The sequence below is a fragment of the Populus trichocarpa genome, chromosome 4 (genome assembly GCF_000002775.5).
Source record: "Populus trichocarpa isolate Nisqually-1 chromosome 4, P.trichocarpa_v4.1, whole genome shotgun sequence".
NCBI classification, from domain to species: domain Eukaryota; kingdom Viridiplantae; phylum Streptophyta; class Magnoliopsida; order Malpighiales; family Salicaceae; genus Populus; species Populus trichocarpa.
The window spans coordinates 11,732,194-11,756,162 of record NC_037288.2 but is presented as its reverse complement, the minus strand read 5'-3'; the positions used below and the strand labels follow the sequence as shown (position 1 = coordinate 11,756,162).

General features: G+C 32.5%; 1 pseudogene; it reads right to left on the bottom strand.

Annotated features, from left to right (window-relative positions):
• Window positions 1-7,234: 7,234 nt before the first annotated feature.
• On the bottom strand, window positions 7,235-18,331 carry LOC18097703 (ABC transporter B family member 15-like; annotated as a pseudogene).
• Between the last annotated feature and the right edge of the window lie 5,638 nt (window positions 18,332-23,969).

The following is a 23,969-nucleotide window of genomic DNA, read 5'->3' as shown; positions in this document are numbered from 1 at the left end:
TTTGCTAAAATTCATTTTAGAATTTGAAAAAGGTAGGTCGCCCGTGAAAATAAGCCATTTTTTTATTTCAAAATGGACAGGTTGCCCGTGAAGATGGATCAATTTCAAGGAAGCATGGAGGCTTGCTGAAATTCTTTTTGGAATTTGAAAAATGATAGGTCGCCCATGAAAATAGACCAATTATAGTGAAGCATGGAGGCTTGCTAAAATTCTTTTTTTAGAATTTGAAACAGGGCTGGTCGCTCGTGAAAAAAGATCAATTTTTAAATTTCAAAATGGATAGGTCACCGATGAAAATAGACTAATTTTAGAGAAGAATGGAGCCTTACTGAAATTCTTTTTGAAATTTAAAAAAAGGTAGGTCATCGTTGAAAATAGGTCTATTTTTTAAGTTCAAAAGGGCAGGTTGCCTTTGAGAATAAACCAATTTTTGAATTTTAAAAGAGCAGGTCATCCATGATAATGAGACCATTTTCTTTACAAAAGCAAAGTTTTTGGAATTCCAAGACAGGTGGATCACCGAGCAAGTCCGATAGATACTTTTTATTTACAAGCTCACTATGCAAAATCTTGATGAGATTTTGCTTCGTAAGCATTGTAAAGAGAGGGCATTTGTTATTACCACTCTTGACCCCAGAAAAAATCAAGAAAATAAAGAGAAGAAAAATATAAAAAAGAAATAAAAAAATACAAGAGGATATACATGAAGAAACCCTAGAAGATTGCCCAAGTTGGTGGTGAAGTACCAAAGTGTCAAGTGAAAATGTTAGAGGACCAAAACTTATAAAATTTGCAAAATTGACAACCCAATTATAATTGATAGAAGGCCCCATTGGTGAAAATATTTTTATTTAAGGTAAGGAAATACAAATTTGGATAGGTAAGGACCTAATAAGAATTTTGAAAGGTTTAATTAATTTTATTGAGGACTTAAAGGCAAGAAAATTTGATTTTTGAAGTCAATTTAGACTATAATTCAAACAAATTAAAGTTTGGGGGTCCAATTGTAATTTTAAAGAGTTAATTTGGTTAAATTAGGGGTTTAATTACATAAATATTAAAGTTTGATAGGCAATTAGAGACTCGATTAAAGAATTTCAAATCCAAACACCAAATTGAAAAAAGGAGCGTTATTGGAGGGGCTGAAATTGACCAAATCATGAGCCAAATTGAAGAAAATTAAAAGTTTGATGGTTAATTAAGGGTCCAAGTGCACAAATCAAAAACCAATAACCAAGATGAAAATGGCGTTAAACTTTGGGGTTGATGATTGAGTTTCATAGGGGTGAAATTGCATGAAATTAAGAGTTTGTAAGGAAATTACGGGTGTAATTAAAAGCCATTGGAAGAACAGGGATTAAAGTGAAATTTGTCAAATCCCAAATTAAAAACTCTAATTTTTAGGGTTTATCTTAAACGACGCGTCATTCAGCCACTGTTTAGCTTCTTCTTTGACACTTTCAAGCGAATGAATGTTGCGCTTTTGACCACATCTGGGGCGATAACCACCACCATTCAACTGGTAAACATTCCTCTACAAATATCAACTATCCTCATTAAACTTTTACATTCCATTTTGTTCAAAGAACTGAACAATATCTTATTCCCGATCAACCATCATTGTATCTTCTAACTCTAGACTAATTGGGTTAGCACTTTGAAATGAATGAATGTGGAGCTATAGACCTCCAAATTAAGTAAATATGGATCCAGATGAAAGGTATGCTTCTCCTCCACCAAGATTAGGTGGTCTTCGATGACATTTACATCGGATTTGCTCCAACAAAACCTCAAAAGTGGGTAATTCATTCATCGATGGTCGTGATACCCGTTTCGCAAAACCACTAATCTTTTTTATGTGTTCACACTTCAAGCCTTCTCAGTGGCTTCTTATTAAAATTTGACCATATTTCTCTCAAGATTAAAAAACCAGAAACAAACTCCTTGGTCTCCAAGTTTGGAAAACCACCAAAACCTCCAAAAACCAAGTTTGTGACAAAACCACCATTGAAAAACTAATATAAGTATAGAGCTCACAACTGCAAAATGTACTCCAGAACCCTCTTATTTTGATCATAGGGCTATGTTTTGATCAATGTATATTTGAATCCATCCAAAACCCTACAAATACCTCCTGGAAAATTAGAGCAAAAAATAGGAAAAAAGGGAGAAAAGATTGATAAAGGAACTCTAAGTGTGAAGGTTTAAAAGCCTAGCACAAGGATTTCTTAAGTTTTGAAAGGGTAACAAGCTTGTGGAATCAAGACTTGAAAAAGGAAAGTAAAGAGAGTATAAGCTACAATAGGAGCTTGAAGGTATTACTTTCTCATCTAAAGTAGAGTTCATGTGGCCTGCTTGAGTTATTTTTTATTGTCATTTGGTCTATATTTATGCTTACAAACATGAAGATGGAGTTTGAAATGCTTGGCAAGTAATGTTGTGGTTACCCCTTTTGTTACTATGATAGTCTGATTCTATTTCTGAAGCTTTTTTTGGATGTTTTTGATGTTTTAAATGTAATAAAAGTCTTCTATATAAGTTGTTTATTCTTGATAAAATATGTTTTGGTTTAACTTAAGCAATACATGTTAAAGCAATGATGTTTACCCTAGATTTGTTAGGTCTGTTCATGATCAAAATAAGTTTAGAAAACCAATTTTAAATCCACATTGCATGAACATGTAGGCTATTTTAAGTTGATAGTTTGAATTTGGTATCTCTTGCATGATTATGATGTTTGATGTTTGATGTTGTTTGTTAGTTTTTTTTAATTCAAATATGTTTGGTTATGGTGATGTGGTTTGTTAGAACTAAGGAAGCATGTTTTAAAGGCATAAAAGGCAATTTTCTAGGTTTGGTAGCTTGATCTTCATTTCTGATTTTGTTGAGCAGTATTCTTTATGTTCTTAGAAAAAACATTGCCTTAGCCCTATGATTTGAACCAGTTTTGGTTCAATTCTTTACACAGAACCCTTCAGGAAACTTGATTAGTCAATAATCTAGGGTTTATTTGCATCAATAACATGTTTTTAGTAGGTTTTAATCCTAGGGTTTTGGTTTTGACATATTTTGACAAAATCATGGTTTTTGAGAGATAATCGAAGTGCATCAATGCAGATTATTGATCCTTGCATGATTTTTAACATGTATATGTCCTTGACTTGTCCATATATGATTTGATTTGAAATCTATGTTGTTGGTTTCATGTTGAATGTTCTTCAGTGTTCTTTATGTTCTTCGTTTTCCTAGGTTTTGATTTGTTTGATAAAGAGTTTTGAGTTTTTTGGTATCTTTTAGTTTGATTAGTTTTTTATTCTAGTTTAGGTTTTGGTTTATTTTCGGATCAAACCAGTGGACTTTGGTTTGGTTTATAATCGAACCAAAAGTTTCGGATGAACTCGGTTAGATCAACACGATCAAGTAAAAAATTTAATTTTTTTTTTTTTGCTTTTTGTATATGACTTAACCCTTACAAAAAATGCATTTTAAAAAGAAAATATAAAAATGTCTTTAGTATTGTTTAAGAAAAGTTTTGTTTTGTTTTTTTTTGCATTTTTAGAATTTAAAATAATTTTTTAACATTCCATAAGGATTTGACCAATATTTCTTTAGTATGGTCAATATTTTGGTATAAATATTGGACCTACAAGTAGGCTAGTATTTAAGTATCAGAACTTGACTATAAAATTTTCATAATTATTTTGGATATTCACCAATTTTAATTGGAAGTATTTTTCACCATAATATATGAGTTGTGGAAGACATTTTCGCCTCTTAAGATTTGTGAACCCTATCAGGGCACCTACATGGATTCTTCCTATAAGAATTTACATAGGCATACGAGTCCATAATAAATTTGAAATACCAGATATATTCATGAGCATAAATCTTTATGTTATGCTATAAACAAGACCACTTATTAGAAACTCATCAACACCTTTAAACCACATTCAATCCACACAATGTAGTTTACCTCAGGTAAAGTGCGCTAGGGGTGGTAATACCTTTCCTAGTCACAATTAGTCCCTTACCTAGAATTTCAAATGAGACCAATCCACTCGGGTCTCCTAGTAATCCTGAACTAAAAAACTAGGTGTCGACTTCTTAACATGTCACATGTCGCGTGCGCCACTTGCGACAATGAGGATGCTAATGAAGATGTTAGGAATATATATCAATTTCATATTGATGATGATAAGTAAGTTGCAAGTGTGATGTTAACCAGCATGACACTTGAACTTCAAAGGAAGCATGGGAATATGGATGCTCATTCTATGATTTATGCATTTCAAATAGGTGTTTGATGCAGCCACTAAGACAGAGATGTATAAGACCTCTAAGAAATTGTTTCGCTGCAAGATGATAACTGGTTCCTCAATGAACACCCATATTTTGCAAATGATTGGCTATATTGATAAATTACGCTAATTGGACTTTGTCATGGACCATGAGTTAACTTGGTCTTATAGCCATTACCCCAAAGCTTTTCACAATTCATTTTGAATGATCACATGAATAAATTGGATAGTACATTGTCATAATTGCTTAATGTGCTTAAAATTGTTGAATGGGCCCTTATAAAGGAAAAAAAGTCTTATTCTCCTTGTTTAGTATTCTAGAATGTCCAAAAAGAAGAACAAGAAAAATAAGGGTTTTATCTCTAAAGCAAATAAGCCTACTAGAGGCATCAATAAAGATAAGGGTATTTGTCATCATTATGGCAAAGATGGCTATTAAAGAAGGAATTGCAATGAATATCTTGCATCCGTGAAAGGAAAGAAACCTATTAAGGTTTCTACTTTAGGTATATTTATGATTGAAAATTATCTTTCTACTTCATATAGTAGTTCTTAGGTATTGGATATCGGATGTTGTTTTCAGATTTGCATTAATATGCATAAGCTAAAGAAAAGTAAAAGATTAAATAAAGACAAAGTGAACTTAAAAGTTGGAAATGGAGTAAAGGTTGTTGCATTAGCTGGAGGAACTTATTATTTTACTTTGTCAAGTGGGCTAATACTACAACTTAATAATTGGTATTTTGTTTCAATACATTTTAGAAACATTATATCCATTTCTTACTTAGCTTTGAATGGATTTATATTTATTATTAAGGGCAAATGTTGATCTTTTTTTTATAAGAATAGTGATTTTTATGCTTCTGAAGATTATATAAATAGTTTGTATATACTTGATTTTGAAATCCCCTTGTTTAATATAAACTTCAAGAAGAATAGATTAGATAATAAATATCCTTCATATTTATGACATTATAGACTAGATCGTATTAATGAAACAAGAATAGTTAAGTTACATAAGGAAAGATATTTTGATCATTTTAAATATGAATCATATGAAACTTGTGAAGATTGTTTATTAGGTAAGTTGACCAGAACACCCTTTAATAGAAAGAGTGAAAGGTCCAAAGAATCGTTAGGTCTAATCCATACAGATGTATGTAGACCAATGATGATTTATGCCATAGGTGGATATACTTATTTCATTATATTTATTGATGACCATTTTAGATATTATTGTGTATATTTAATAAAATGCAAGTCTGAATCATTTTAAAGGTTTAAAGAATTCAGAAAATGAAGTTGAAAAACAATCCAAAAAGATTATCAAAATACTTCGATTAGATCAAGGTGATGAATATTTGAGCTAAGTATTCCAAGATTATCTAAAAAACAATGAGATTCTCTTACAATGGCCACCTCCTGGAACACCACAACTTAATGGAGTTTTTAAAAGGAGAAATCATACCTTATTGCATATGTTACAGTTTATAATGAGCTATGCAAACCTCTCACCTTCTTTCTAGGGCTATGCCCTGCAAATTGTTTCTTACCTTTTAAATAGGGTTCCATCAAAATCTGTTGATAAAACTATATATGATATGAAATGGTAAGAGACCAAACCTATCATACTTAAAGATTTGGTGATGTAACATATATGTGAAGCATATAATATCTAAAAAGCTAGGAGCTAAGCTAGATAATTATAAGTCTAAAAAATATCTAAAAGAATCTATTGTATATACCATCTCATTGAGCAAAAGGTGTTTGTCTCAAAATATGTTACTTTTCTAAAGAAAGAATTTGTTCTTGAAATGAGCAGTGAGAGAAAAAAAGAGGTTAATGAAGTTTAAGAACCACAAATAGACATCCAAATAGAGCAAGAGCCTAAAGCTATAACATTTGATGTGCAACTTGAAACTCAATAAACACATGAACTCCGTAAATCCGATAGGATACATCATATACCATTAAGATATTAACTTCTCGTGGAAGCTGATGATGACGAGTTGTTTATACTTGATGAATCTACCAATTATATGGAAGCAATATTTAATATTGATTATGATAAATGGCTTAAAGCCATGAAATGTGAAATGGATTCCATGTACACTAACCAAGTATAAACTTTGGTTGATTCATCTGAAATGATAAAGTCGATTGGATGTAAGTGGGTCTTTAAGAGAAAAATTGACATTGATGACAATGTACAAACATATAAAACTAGACTAGTTTCCAAAAGTAACCAAAAAAAAAAGACAAGGGGTTGACTTTAATGAAGCCTTCTCATCGGTAGTTTTGTTAAATTTCATAAGAATTTTGCTTGCTATAGTTGCATACCATGATTGTCAAAACTGCATTCCTAAATGGAAATCTTTATGAAGATGTGTATATGATACTACCTGAAGTTCTTGAATCTAAAAAATTTATTAACAAAGTATGCAAGTTATAAAAATTTATTTATGAATTTAAACAAGCTTCAAGAAGTGAAATAATTAAACAGTTTAATTTTATAAAAAAATATGGATAAATCTTATGTTTATAAGAAGGTTGGTGAAAGTGTAGTAATTTTTTTAATATTATGATCTTTTATCTTCTTTTTTATCTCATTGTGATTTAAAAAAAAAAAACACGGATATCATTGGCTCCAAAACAAATCCATATACAGGTTGAAGCCCACCAAATAAAATTGCCCCTAAACATCCAAAGCTCGCCTGTGTCCATTCTGGTAAGTTCAATGCCAACAATCTTGGAAATAATGGTGCTGAAAATTTTTGCTCTTCCATCACTACAGTTTCTTCACTACTTATTGAAGCTTTTAATTTTAACCATTAACTTGTTAATTAACAGTTAAGAGATGTGATTTATATCAACTCACATATTCCTGAACCTGAAACTATTTCTATTTTCTAGTTTCCAACATCAATTAAGTGTAGTTAATCAAAATTAACCTGAGTAGAATACCCTTGAGGGAACTGGCAGATGAAATTATGAGCATCAGAAGCTTTGGCAGCTTCAACAACCTCGTCCTTCATAGCATTTTCTTTGCCGAAAACCTATTTGTGACCTTAGCCACTTGAGCTGCAGTTTATCAATAACAATTCCATCAAGAAGTATCTCTTCACCAAGTAGTTCATAAAATATTTGTAATAATGCTATCACTGTCGATTTTCCTGACCCACTACCACCCACTAAAGCCACGCCTTTTCCTGCTGGGATTTGTAGACAAAAATCTTCAGAGATGATGCTTTCTGGCCATGTCGGATACGAAAATTTGACATGTCTAAATTCAACTTCTACTCTAACATTATCCAAAATCTCACCTTCCATGTTATCTAAGTCTATTTTGGGGACTCGTATCATCACTTCCATGATACGTTCTCCAGCAGAACATGCATCTGCGAAGTACTTCATATTGGAAAAACCAGCTCCAAGTGCTCTAATAATGACAAAAACAACAATTAATAACAATAACAAAAAACCAATATAATAGTAGGAGCAAAATTAACTCCCTCTATTCCAATTTAAGCGTCTACCTTCATTTGCTGGCTATCCCTAAACGAATATAAAAAAACAAAAGATCTTTCCTACTTTTTTCTTACATTTGAGTCATTATTGATCCTACTTTCCCCTAATCTTCAAAGGAAAAAAATCTAAAATAAGGCGCTTGGAACCCACTTTCCATGGTAAGACATTGTGCAAATCAAAATGCAGAGACATTTAATTTGTGATAGAGGAAGTAGCAACGAAATGAGGAATCTAATTAATCCAATTATGTACTACAGTAGGTTTAGCAAACAAATGCAGAGGACCAAGGATTTTCTTGCCTTTCATTATGATGAAAAAAGAGACACTAACTCAAAGAAATAGAAAAGATGAAGCTACTCACAGGCCACCAACGGTAACACAGTCTCCAACATTGAAAACAGTCCCTCCTTGAGACCCATCCTGCATGAGCATTCTGCTACCATAGTAAGGACATGAAAGACCAAACAGCAAAAACAACACCATTGTTGCCAACGACCAACCCCCTAGCCAAGCCCTGCCTCAACCCCAGCTTCACTGGCAGTTGTAGAGCTGCAGAATAAGCAGACGAGGCTTTGCTTTCACCAACAAAAGGCATAGATTGTCCTCACTGAAGATATAGCCTGCTCTGCTCTTGTTTCTGCCTTGCTAAACTCTTGTTTCATCTTTCTTGACAATCTCATCAGAATCTCTCAGTATATTACACCAGGAATTACCAACAGCAGTATAAATGGCAATACAACAATTGTTAGTCTCCATAGCATTAAAAACGCCGCTATATAGCACCCAACAAATGTGGCACAATTCTTCAAAAAGTTTGGCACCTGTAGAATCAAATTTAACATCCTCAATTAATGAAATTGAGTGGGGAAAAAAAATTATTCAGAAACAGCTGCAGATTTCACACAGCCTTTTCACTTAAAACGTCTTGAATTACAAAACTGTCATTAGAGACACCTGTGATGACCTCGGATGAACTTGTTACATGCAAATAAAAAATAACCCACGTCTTGCCTAAACACTGCTTTCAAATATCTTGATTGCATTCTGGTAGCTTGTCTTTCACCTGTTTTTGTCCAACAATATCCCTCTAATAAAAAAAAGAAGTAAAGGATTATAAAATTGGCACTGATCTTTGACTTAATTAATTTCATCTAATCATCAAAAAAAATCGATCCAAACATGCTTTAACTGATATAACCGTAATAAACATAACTAAACCAACCTATGAAACACACAAGCCAGGTAACAAAGCGCCAATGCGTTCTGCCATGCACAAAAAGGCCAACTAATAACTAGTCTTGCATATGCACGTGTGTATCTATATGAAAATGGAAACAGACAGGAAAAAAAAACAAAAAACAAAAAACTCTTATTGATGTTGTCAGAGAAGGCATCTGTAACAGAATAAGAACCAGCAAGATTGTTCTTCAATTTGCTAGCCACAAGAAAAACTAGTGGGGTAGAGAACCCTCCGCCAATAGATCCAAATAACACTACCAGAAATTCATCTAAAACCAACGGAATTACCGACGGAATAATTCTGTCGGTAAATTACGGTGATAATTACCGATGGCTACTAATCCATCGGTAATTCAATCGGTATATACTGACGGACTAATGCTGTCGGTATATACCGACACCGACTGAATTATAGACGGAATATATAGAACTATTTTTTTTATAAAAAAAAGCAGTTCAATGACGTGGAAGTTTTTGCGGGTGATTTTACATATGAAATTACCGAGGAATTCAAACCCGGATCTCCGTACAATGACGTGACCAATTCACCGTCAGAATGACCGATGAAATCACCGATAGAAGGAGTTCGTTGGTGATTCCATCTGTAAAAGTTAATATATCACCACTCTACCGACCCTCTCCTCCCCTATTTCTCCTTCTCTTCCCCATCCCAACTCTCCCCTCCCAAACTACAAACAACCACCCCCTTAAAAATATCTCCCTCTTCTCAACACAAGTCATCTTTCTTTAACTTTTGTGGTCACAGCATCCGTGTTCTGATTTATTGTGGATTTTGTCATTTTTTGTAAGTAAATCTATCTTTTTCTAATTTTAACATTTAAATGTCAATTTTATAATTTTTTATTGTTTTTTTAGTATATATATTTTGTTAGTGTATGTACATGTTTTATTGTTATTTCTCAAACAAACTTGTAGTATGAATGTATAATTTTGTACTTGTTATGGTTTGTTTTAGATTTTGTAAAATTGTATTTTTTTGTAAATTGTTGAAACTTTGTTGAATTACCGAATTAGATGTGTTGTGATGAAATAAATAATAGCTTGTTTAATGGGTCCGTTTTAATTTTTATCAATGTTATTGGGGAGTTGTAATTTCCATAAATTTATATGTATAAATTTGTATGAACATTGATAATTGATAATGAATATTTAAGAGAAGTTTTAATTAGTTTGTTGGATAATTTCGAGGTAAACCAATATTTTTGCAAATTTATTTACTTAACATAGTTAATTAATACATGTTGTCATCATAATTTTATAGAGGTTCGATAGAAGTCATGGATGATCGTTCATGGATGTATCGAGATTCACCCCAAGGATTGTGGAGAGGATGAATTATTGTAATGGGGGTTCAGGGTTTTATTAATTTCACAACATCTATTCCCAGAAATTTTACTAGAGGCGGTATTAGGTGTCCATGCAGGAAGTGTAAAAATAAAAAGTATCTGCATCCAGATGTTGTAATGATGCATCTTCTACACAAAGGGTTCATGGAGGATTACCTATGTTGGTATGCACACGGAAAACTATTTGTTCGTAATGAGAGCATGGTAGAAAGGGTGGTTGGGTCAACGTCTAATGCTAGCAATGTGCATAGAGTTATAAACGACAACAGTAATTCTTACAGGAATATGGTTATGGATGCAATGAGAATGAATTAAGGTAATGTTAGTCAATGTCCAATCGTAGAAGAAAAACCTAATGCAGATGCAACAAGGTTTTTTGATTTGTTGAAAGATTCTGACAAACCATTATGGGATGGCTACACGAACCACAATAAATTATCGGCCGTAACATAGGTGTTCACCATCAAGTCATATCACGGGTTGAGTGAGACCAGTTATGACAAAATTATCAAATGGGCGAGAAGCATTTTACCTAAAAGGGACAGGCTGAAAGAGAACTTCTATGTTGCTAAGTCCATGATGAAACCCTTCGGTTTAAGATACCTGAAAATTGACATGTGCCCCAACTTCTGCATGTTTTACTACCTTGAAAATGCTGAGCTGACCGAGTGCATGACATGTGGGCATTCCCATTACAAACCTAGAACTGGCAGGGGAAAGACTCTTGTGGCATATAAAAAACTTAGATACTTCCCAATCACACCTAGATTGTAGAGGTTATTCATGTCACCAAGGACTGCTGCGCATATGACATGGCACCAATCATATGATGCAATTGTTGGAGTGATGGTACATCCTTTTAACAACGAAGCATGGAAACACTTTAACAGTGTGCATCTTCACTTTTCAGCTAAATCAAGGAACGTGCGTCTTGGGTTGTGTACAGACATATTCAACACGTTCAAGTCATTTGCTGCTCCTTATTCTTGTTGGCCGGTCATACTCACGATTTATAACTTGCCACCAGGGATGTGTATGAGGCCGAAGTTCATGTTTTTATCTACAGTCATACCCAGTCTGAGCAGTCTGGGCCGGAATATAGATGTTTGTCTTCGACCGTTGATTGATGGGTTGACGCAGTTGTGGTCCTTCAGAGTTTTGACTTATGATATATTGAGGAAACATAATTTTGTTATAAGGGCGGCTTTGATGTGGACTATCAATGATTTTCGAACTTATGGAATGGTTTCTGGTTGGAACACGCATGGAAAACTAGCATGTCCATACTGTATGGAAAATAACAAGGCATTCACGCTAACAAACGAAGGAAAAGCTTCTTTTTTTACTGTCATCATCGTTTCTTGCCAACGAATCACAGGTACAGAAAGAATAGAAAGGATTTCTTTGTTGGCAGAGTTTAAAAGGATGTTGCACCCCCGCATCTTTTGAGTAAAAAATTGCATGATGTTGTATCAGAGTACGGTGACATTGTGTTTGGTTTCCAATCGGTAAGCAGAAGTTTCCTAGTTTTGGTTTGACCCACAATTGGGTAAAGCGAAGTATTTTTTAGAAGCTTCCTTATTGGAAGACCAATCTCCTCTGCCATAACCTTGACGTCATACATATAGAAAAGAACATGTTTGTGAACATTTTCAACACCGACATGGATGTGAAGGGGAAGGTAAAGGATAACATTAAGGCTAGATTGGATATAGCATTGTTCTGTAAGCGTAAAAATATGGAGTTAGTTTTTGATGGGTCACGGGTCGTAAAACACAGAGCAATTTTCGTGTTAGAGAAAAATGCATAACTACTAATCTATAAATGGCTTAAGAGTCTGTGTTTTTCCAATAGACATGCCTCGAACATATCAAGGTTGGTTAATATGGAGCAATGTAGATTGTATGGAATAAAGAGTCATGACTGCCACGTGTTTATGCAAATACTCATTCCATTAGCTTATCATGATTTGTTGTCAAATGGGATATGGGATACACTCATGGAGATCAGTCATTTTTTTAGAGATATATGCTCCAACAAGTTGAATGTTGATCACATTGAGAGGCTTGAAACAAATATCATCAAGACAATATGCGAACTTGAGATGATACCCCCCCATCATTTTTTGACTCAATGGAGCATCTACCCATACATGTACCGTTTGAGGCCAAAGTTGGAGGACCAGTCCAGTATAGATGGATGTATCCATTCGAGATGTTAGATATTACAGTTGCAATGTAATTCATATATAAAAGTATTTTCATTGTTTTTTTTAATTGAAAATATTTGATTAATTCCATGCAGGTACTTGTTCAATCTTAAAAAAAAGGTTAAGAACAAGGCGCATGTTGAGGCTTTGATATGTGAGGCATATATTATTGAGGAGATCTCAACATTTATCTCATACTATTTCGAACCTCATTTGAGAATGAGAATCAATCGCGTTCCACGACATGATGATGGTGGTGAAGTGCCTTCTAGTGGGAACTTGTTAATATTCTCCAATCCTGGACAACCCACACCTAAAAATGCCATAAGGAAAAGATATTTGTTTGAAATAGAGTTCAGACAAGCACACAATTATGTTCTATTTAACTGTGATGAGCTGAGATCTTTTATTCAGTAAGTATATGTACTACTTAAACTTTGTTAAAAATGTACTATTTATATATTGTAATATTATAAACTCATATAATTTTGAACAACCTTGTAGGCAACATCGATAATATTTACTGTCTAATAACTCACAATTGACCGAATCCCAAATCTTTCGATTACAAAATGAACAATTTGCCACGTGATTCAAATCACATGTAAGTACGATCACAAACTCATTATCTCTTTCAAAGTTATTGTATGTCATTACAGAATTCTTGTTTACTACTCATTATTGTACATGATATACAAGGTTTATCAAATGGGAAGAAGTGTTGTTATTTCATTGTCTTTACTAAGCCTGGGCCCTGAAAGAAAAGTTAAGTGATACAACAGGTATTTTGTCAATGGATATGTATTTCATACTGAAGAATACGGGCATGAAAGAAAGACATACAATAGCGGTGTTTGTGTTAAGGGATCGACTTGTAGTGAGTTTCAAGTTGACTACTATGATAAATTAGAAGAGGTCGTCGAATTACAATATCATAGCGAGCATAATAGAGTGTTTTTATTCAAATGCTACTGGTATGACACCACTAACAGAGGAATCAGAGTAGATCTTCACTATGGTTTGGTCGAAATCAACTCAAAAGCTAGACTCCGGAACGTAAACAATGTCTTTGTTTTCACAAAGCAATGCCAACAAGTTTATTACACATACACCCCTTTCTTTAGAAAGGACTAATCAAGAGTTGATTGGTTATCCGTTTTAAAAACAAAACCCAAGGGTCGTGTTGAGGTTGTTTAGGATGAGAACGAAGATATAAGTGTGCGAGATGAAATCTTTCAAGTTAGTGAGTTGGTTGAACCATATCGAGTTGCTCCTTCGATTGACTTAGAAGAAAATTCAAATTTTCGTGTTTTCGATGATAGTCTTGTTAATGTTGATGTAGAGGAGTTTAATGTTGTTCTGAGCTCCAACGGACAAGCAAATGTCGATGAAGATGATGATGATATCCACATTGAAGATTGCGATGGAGCTGATGACGATTCAATTAACGACGAAGAAGAAGAAGAAGAAAATTCTGACAAACTATCAGAACACGAAAGTGTAAAGCATTTTTTTATAATGTAATATTATGGATGATATTTTATAACACAAAATATTTATTTTATAATTGTTCACTATTGCTATTGTGTTGTGCTGGCAGTTTGTAATTTAAGTGTTTGCAGGAGGATAAATAAGCAATACAAACATAATTTATCATGCACAATGCACAATCACCGACGTCTCTACAGACGGATACCATCTATCGATATTTTACCAAGACTTGCAAAATATTTACTGCATATACCACAATCACCAATGTCTCTACAAACAGATACAGTCCATCGGTATTTCATAGAGGCGGGACTATTAGAGTTCTATGTCGATGCAGTTCACAATTACCGACAGACTGTGCAAATTCCAAAGTGCGAGTATTAATGCATCTCTGACCATGTGTATATACCGACGGACTTACCAATGGACTGTGAAAATTCTGGAGGGTCATTTAAAAAATTTAGTGCGAAATTCAAAATTCACCGATGGACTTTTGAAAATTCAACGACAGAATAATTAAAAATAATATTATTTAAATATTATGTCGCTAATGCCGTCAGTAAAACTGCACTATAAATCCCAGCGACCGCCCCTTCAGTTCATTTCTCCCCTCTCTCATCTATTGTGAAAATTTTAGTTGTTTTCTTCTAATTTTCAACAAATTAAAAGGTATGTATTTTCATTTAATATGCTTAATGATTTTATTTTTCTCAATTTTTCTTTGTTTTATTAATAATATATTTTTGTTGTGTTTTTTGTTTTTTTTGTATTGTACGTAGATAAAGTCTTGAAATAAACATACTATTAAGGTATGCATTTTTCATTTCTAAAATCTATAGTTTTTTTTTAAATTTGTTCAATCTATTTTATTGTTTGTATTGCCATAATAATTGAATATTTTGTTGAATTTTAATTGTTATTGTTGAATTTACCTTGTAAATGGTAATTGAATATATAGGATTAAATTTAATTATTTTATCTCAATTTTACTCTATTATTGCATGATATGTGTTTAATTATTTCCATTAAATTTAATTGTTATTGATGAATTTCTATAGATGTTTGTTGAATATATAAAATTAAATGTTATTTTTTTTCTTTATTTAATTGTTAAATTTGTATAGATGTTAGGTTTGAAAACTAAAATTTGTTAGATGAATTTCTATGGTCAATATTTGCATGTTTGCAAACTTTGGGTGGTCTCCAGTATAAGGGAGGTGCTACTAAATTTTTTTTTAACAATCGAATTTAATTATGTAATTATTTGTATAAATTTATATAGATACGTAGAATGAAATCAACAGCACGTCGTGAGCATATGGTTGCAGCTAGTTCTTCTAGCAGCGAGGATGGTTTGTCCTTAGGTGCCGATCAAGAAGAAACACTTGCGCCGACTTGTGATGTTGCCTCTTCCAGCACGGTTTCATAGCTCAAAGGCGGTGTGCCTTCACAACGGGGTCAATTCACCTGCAAGTACCAGACACATTGGAAGGACGACCTTTCAATGTAAGTTTGTTTTGGTTTTAGTTTTTTTTTTTTTACTTATAACATAATTTATGAACAACTAATTAATATTTCATTAATTTAATTTATTTTCAGGTTCACAAACATTGAGGTCACCCGAGTAATAACATCGACGTTTAAATCGTCGATGGAGATTCCATTATTTCAATGGAGTCAGGTTTCTAGACATCCTGATTGGAGACCTTATATCGATGCATGGTTTTGAAGAATTCAGGTTGGTGTTAACTTCTAATTTCAAGCTTATTATAATTTTAAATAAATTATTTATATAGAACACAAATTCGAGTGGGATAGCGCGCTTGACAATGTTGCGAGGAGGGTGTGGGAAAATCACGCGGCAACTAGGTAACATTGAAAACAATATCATATTATTTTTAAAAAATTGATGTTTTAAAATCTAATTTGTCGCTATGGAAGTAAGTTGCGTGATTTTTGGTATGAATCACAAAAAAAGTCAAAAAATACGCGAATAACGGTATACAAGGCTAGAATGACGTGGCGGTTTGGAGGGATTTCAAACCGCCATACATCCTGGAGGATATATGGCCGCAATATATTCAGCACGTGATGTCTGAACGGTTCACACGATACTTACAGTCCGGTGCCGATAACCAGAACTAGAAAATTCATGGTTCAGTTACCACGCACACCGGCGACTCCGTTCCATTTGCTGCACATGTGAAGCGGATGGTAAGATTAATTTAAATGAAATATATCGTTAATTAATTTGTTGTTACTTATAAATATATTTAACTTGCAACATTTTTTTTCTTATTGGCTACGTCTCTTGGACGTGAGCTGAGCCCAATAGAGTTGTTTGTAAAGACATACGTGCAGAGTGAAGACCGCCAAAAGGGGGTGCAACAGTTCGTTGACAACTGCGCTCAACACTTCGTGGTATGTTCGTTCAACCATTTTATTTTGTAAGTTATTATTTTCTTGAATTGAATATGATGATTTCTTTTTTAATTATCAGGAGACCTATAATAGTCGGTTGAAGGAGAGATATGGGGACGATCTTTCGACCCATCTGGATTTCGATCTGGATTTGTGGATGGAGTTAGGATTGTCTGGTGGACCCGATAAAAATCGTGTGTACGGGGCTCTCCAACACTACAGCCGAGAACTTGCGAGCGGCCCGTGGTGTCTCAACCGTTGGGAGCTCCCAATCAGTATCGAGCACCCAATCTAAGGAGTTTGTGGCCTTGCAGCAACACATGGCTCATCTCACTGAAAAATACGAGCGACTCTCGGCGGATTATGAACAACTTCGTCAAATGGTTATAGACATTAGATCACGTATGGGTGATACATGTGCGACCTATTTTTGGCCGTTTGGTCCCAGGAACGACCAGCCTCCTCCTCCTCTAGCTCTACCATTGTTCTAGTTTAATTTTTTTTTAAATACATTAAATTTGTAATGAATATTTGGATGAATATTATTTAACTTTATTTTTATATTTTTAATGTTTCATACAATTTTATTTGCATAATTGGTTTTTTTTACTATTAATTTATATAATTTTATATTATTTATTCTAAATCATTTAAAAAAAAATTTAAATCACAACCGACGGATTTCCAGACGGATGTAGTCCATCGGTATTTTACAGAGAGTTGAAAAATATTTACTACATATATCACTATTATCACCGACGTTTATACCGACAGACGTATTCCGTCAGTGATTTAGTTGGTAAAATTTTTATCGACGGACCTTGCAATCTTACACCGGCGTAATTGTAATTGTTCTGCTGGTAAAACTATTAAATGTTACAGTGTAATCCAAGAATCATCAAGAACCAATCTAGACTGTCTGCATGTATGAAAATTGATCGTATTGAGCCCCAGCTTTACTTTTCTTGTTAGCACCCGCCATTGCTGGAAAACAAGAATAATGGGCCTAGATTTTCTCACAAAAGAGAGTGAGAGAATCACAACACTTTGTAATGAATTGTGGTGTACAGTAGTATGATTTGATTCACTGTTTAGCTCTTAAAATTGTAAATACAGGCAGGGTAAATTTTCTTTTATTCTAATAAATAAAAACACGAAGAACTTAATATAATACTCTTATTAGCCAAGATGGTAATGTTAAGCCTTGCTAGTTCAGCTAAAGGAAACGGCTACGCGGCACCGACACCCCTATTAACGTTGCTATCCCTTTTAGACTAAAAAAACAAATGTTGTATTAATGAAGATATCATCATATTTCATACAAATTAAGAATGCTATTAATTAATATGTTATATACTATTTGTTTATGAATATTTTTCTAAAATATTCTTTTTTTATATATATAAATGAGTTTTAATTAAAAAGAAGAAGAAGAAGGAGAATACATAACTTAATACTTTGACCAAACAATTATATCTTAAAACATAGTGAGTGAGAGCAGTATCTAAAGGAAGTAGACTTTTTGTTCTTATAAAAAACAATTTCGGCCCAGAAGGAGATTTCTGATGTTTTGGTACTTAAAGCATTTTTTTCATGTGGGAATTTAATTATCATCCGATTACTCTTTAATTTTGTTGATTGGAATATTTGATTTGGCATCTTGATGCCAATGCATTTGATAATATTGTGGATCTTTATCTAGCCATCAACGGATATTCAACCCCGATCGGAGGAGAAAAGGTGGTGCATTCTGTATCACAAGCAATAAGGAACGTCATCTATCAATCAAATTAATAATTAAATTGTAGAATTTATTGATTTCCCTTCTTCATAGCACTATATTTCTATTAGTCGTAATTGATATCACGGATTAGTACCCCCATGTTATCAAGAATACTTTTTTAACACGATATGAAAAGTACAATGTAAATTCAAATGGTAAAATTCTAAAAATTTAAATTAAATCTTGCACAATAACTTATAAATCATATCGCAAGGTCTTCCCAATATTGAAGTGATCTGAAATTTCAACACGATATAAAATAGGACCACTGAAAATGTCCAGTAAAAGTTCAACCAGATCCAATAGTTGTATAAAACATTATGCTTCTTAGCATAAAACTATGCAATAGAATAAATCAACCCAATAATCCTTGTAAGAAAAGGACTTTGAAACATTGAAGGAATTCTTGCCACACTTGGAAACTATATTAATACTCATTAAAGATCCTTGTAGGACTAGAAAAAGTTTCAAATTAGCTGTTGAATATCCTTTCATTATTAGAAAAAGAATCATCTTCAAATAAAAAGTTCACAAGTCAAAAAGTAACAAATTACAAAATTCATATTACATCTTCTGACTTGTATTGTGATGCTTTGTAGAACTTTGATTGACTTGAAATTGTAACCCAGTATAGAAAAATATGTTTGAAAATTCCTAGTAAAATTTTAGCCCAATCAAACATTCAGATAAAGAGTTATACTCGATAGCGTAAAACTGGATTGTAGGAACAATTACACTAGAATCCAAATTTTCTTATTCAACCCTTTCTTGAATCGTGTCATTTCCTCTCTCTTCAAGATAATTCATCCTTGAATCACCAATAAGTGTAATGGATGTTTCACAAGTCTCTTGTTTAATGCTTCAAAGCTCTTTTCTTGTCAGTACTTGCCTCCAATAACTTTGTATGAATGTAGCATCCCTTCTCTTTCGTCTTTCATCCTTTCAGCGTTGTTGTTCCTCTCTCTTTCTTTGAAGTTTTCTATGCATATAACATTTTTTTTAACTTATCAACTTTTTTCCAAAAAGACACACATACATGATAGGTCTTTGCGTTCTTGATCAAGAACCCTTCTATGTTCTCTCTCCCTTAGTGAATACATAAGAAAATGAGACATAAGGCAACCAAAATATGATATAAAAACACCATGGAATAGGAATTCTAATCCAAAATTTCAAATTTGATATCATAGGTACCCAACTAATTTTAATGAGATCAAACCCTAAAACTTCAATTTACCTTGTTACCTAAATGAATTAGCCCCTATAAACCCAAATTTATGATTTTTTTTTATTTTTTTTTTACTCTAAATAGATATTCTGGACATAATAAAACATTAGACACTTTTTTTAAATCAAAGGACCCTTAACACAAAACTAGATAGTAAAAAAAGAAGAGAGAAAAAAATTCACCTCATACAACTTTAACCAAATCAGATCCAAAATGAGACACGAAGAAAAACAAGAAGAAGATATACGTAGAAACAGTTTTAAACAATAAAAACAAAGAGGATATAACCTGATAAATAGAGTCAAGCTCTAATACCAAAATGATATGGATGTCCTTTAGATTGCTAATTTGAGGTTTGAAGAAAAGTTTGCAACTTGACCCAACAAGAACCTTGCTTTAAAGAACCAAAGTTATTGCAATTGATCACCTCCACCCTACACCTATAATAAGATACGAACGAGAAGTATAACAAAGTTGATCAATGATTTGAAAAATTTGTAAGTTCAATCAAGAACTTAGAATGGGAATCACTCAATCACACAAAGAAAAAAAGACACACAATTTGCGGCAACTTGTATATAAAAACTCATCAACCATCGAAACTTATAAGGTCTATCATGCTTAACAATGTTTAGATTCAATTTCTTAACAAGTATAGTACTAGGAATATTAGCATAACTTTTACTATCAATAATCATATTAAACACCTTGTTACTAATGTGACATGTAGTATGGAAGATGATCTCTCTTTGTTGCTCATTTACTAATTTCATAGCAACTTTCTGATCATCAACGTTTTAAAACTTCTTTTCTTTAACTTTAGGAACTCCTTGTCTATTAATCATCTCATCAATCTTACTCATTAACACCTTCATCATAACTTCCATTTTATCATGCATTTCCTTAGTTCTCATTTTTTTTAACACTTTTTGAAGACATTGTTTATACTTGAAATAAAGGTTACTAGCAAATAAAAAAATAATTATCATCAATCTTACTCATTAACACCTTCATCATAACTTCCATTTTATCATGCATTTCCTTAGTTCTTATTTTTTTTAACACTTTTTGAAGACATTGTTTATACTCGAAATAAAGGTTATTAGCAAATAAAAAAATAATTATTTTTTCCCCACACAAACCTCACATGTTTACTCTTACAATAAAATTCACTTTTCTCGTGTTTCACAAAATTTATAGGTTTTTCACTTTAATAGACCTATTACACCTTTTACCACTTTATTATTGTACATTGGTTCTTAAAAGTAACTTAACAACTGATCAAATAGTTAACCAAACTATACAATGATTTATTTTATATTTAAAGACTCAAGAATCAAGAATTATTTAAAATCTCTTCAAAACCTAAAGTTAGCAATCTAAGGGACAATTCTACATCAGAGCTCGGCTAATTTCAAGTTATATCTCTCTAATTTTCTTTGTTACAAGTAATTCTAGGGTTTTTCTTTAGATCTTGCTATATCTAGGGTTTGTTTCTTGTGTTTCTTAGTTTCTTTCTCTCTAGGGTTTCGACTATTACAACAATAAAAAAGATTGAATCTTGATTAATCTTTGTGGTGTTTCAGTGGAATCTTAATTAAAAAGAAAGAAGAAGAAGAGAATCAATTTTTTATATGAAAAGAAAAAAAAGTCTTGAAGTTGCTAGAAAAACAAATTTGCATACAAACAACAAATTGTGTTCATCTTTGGACTTGAGAAATTCAACACCTATTAAAAAAAGGAATCAAAATCAGAAATCTTGAAGTATTCTTGAAAAAAAATTTGAAATTTTTGATCTTGTATGAACTAGGGTTTAGCCGAAACGTGTTTTGGAAATTCTTAGTGATCTTGATTGATTTCTTACAAATTTAGGTAGAATAGAATTATCTTGCATCAATTTCTTTAGTTTCTTGATTTCTTGCATTGATTTCTTTATTTTCTTGAATTTTTTTAGTAATGATACAATCCAAGAAAGGGTTGAACAAGAAAATTTAGATTCTAGCGTAATGCCTATTGTCTAGTTATGCAATATCAATTATTACTCTCAATCCGACCGTTGAATTTGGCTAAAATTTAACCAGGAGTTTTTAGACATATTTTCCTATATTGGGTTATAATTTCAAGTCAATCGAAATTATACAGGGCATCACAATACAAATCAGAAGATGTAATGTGGATTTTGTTATTTGTTTTGCCATTTGACTTGTGAACTTTCTGTTTGAAGATGATTCTTTTTCTAATAATAAAAGGATATTTAATAGCTAATTTTGGAACTTTTTTTTTAATGGGAAGCAATATATTTAACAAGTAGTTTTAAGATATATTTTTTTATATTGGGTTAAAATTTCAACTTGATCCAATGCAGGGCATCACAAAAAAGGATTATTTGAAACTAGATCGTATCATTCCCTCTCTCTTCAAGATGATTTGTTCTCAAATCACCAATAGGTATAATGGATTTTTATAAGCCTCTTATTTAACCCTTCAAAACTCTTTTCTTACCAACACTCGCCTCCAACAATTTTTTATGAAAGAAACAACTCTCCTCTTTCACCTTTCATCCTCATGGCATTGTTGTTCTTCTCTCTTTGATGCTTGTCATTCATAGAATAGTTCTTTTAACTTATGAAATTCTTTCCTTGAAACCCCAAACATATAGGATAAGTCTTTGTGTTCTTGAGCGAGAACCCTTCTTCATTCTCTCTCCCTTAGTGAATACATGACATAAATAGAAAAACAAGACAGAAGACAACCAAGATATGATATAAAAACATTATGCAGTAGGAATTCTAATCCCAAATTTCAAATCTCAAATTATAGGTACCCAATTGATTTTAATGATATCAAACCCCAAAACTTCAATTTATCTTGTTACCCAAATGAATCAGCCCCTATAAGTTGTGATTTCTTTTATTTCTTTTTTTACTCTTAATAGATATTCTAGATAGAATAAAACGTTAGACTATTTTTATCAAATGACCCTTAAAGCAAAACCAGATGATAACAAAAGAAGAGAAAGAAAAAAATTGACCAATTAGAACTTTAACCAAAACGAGATACAAAAAAAAAACAAGAAGATAAACGCGAAAACAATTTAAAACAACGAAAACAATGAGGATATAACCTGATGAATGAAGTCAAGCTTTGATACCAACTGATATGAATCCCATGATCACATGGTCATGTAACCTACACACAAGAAAGACAAATCCTAGAAGCCAAAGAATCAGGTTTGATAGAAGTGTGCTACAAAGATTACCTGAACTAAAGCACTATAACTATTGAAATATGAACTCCCACCCTACGAATATCAATTCACAAACGAGAAGTACAAGGAAGAATGCCACAAAGTCAGTTATACTTTGATAAGTTCGATTGATCCTTGTTTAACCAAAGAGAAAAGTGTTGCAACACCTAAAACATAATTTTATTCAAAACATCATGGTTGAAAGCTAAAAACCTAAGTACAATCTAAATAACTCTATTTATAATAGATGAAAATCATCCCAAACAATTCTAAAAAAAAAATAAAAGACTTGTCGCACATGTGCATGGGCGTTGTGGTGTTGGGATCAAGGAGTCGCCACTTAGTTGTTTGGTTCAAGGTCACTAGGAGACCCGAGTGGACTTGTCTTATATGAAATTCTAGGGTAATAGATTGATTGTGGGTAGGAAAGATACTAGCACCCCTAACTTGAATGTTGTGGTGAAAAATACTTCCAATTAAAATTGGTGAATACCCAAAATAATTTTAGGAGTTTTCAAGTCAACTTCTGTTATTTAAATACCACCCTACTTATAGGTCCAGTATTTATACCAGAATGTTGACCATTAACACTCATGATTAGAATTTTTAAGGGTTATTGAAATATTGACCAAGTTCTCATGGATTTAATAAACTGGTTATTAAACCAAAAAATACATGCAAATATATTTTTTGAATTTTTGTGTATATATAAAAAAATGTTAAATCATACCATATATTTATATATTATTTTTTTATGCAAAACATGATTTTTATCTTTTGAAAGACTTTTCTGAATGCATGCCAAATAAAATACATTTTTTTTATTTTTCAAATGATAAATTTTTTTTAGAAATTTTGAAAATTTTTGACGTTTCGACGAAAAGCAAATATTTTAATACCATGTTAGCATTTTACAGTGTAAGCCTACAGCCCCGATATTAAAGAAAATTATTGAAAAAAAGTGTGAGGGACCCATAAATAATTTTAAATTGGTCCTTGAAAGTTTTTAGAATTTTTAGGAATTTATTTCGGACCTATTTGGGAAAAAAGTCATTTTTATTCAAAACAAAACTATCAAAAAAGGTCTAAGAGTGTGTTCGTCAAAAAACCCCTTAAACCAAATATTCCTCAACAAAAAAGTAACCAGCCAAACAAAGC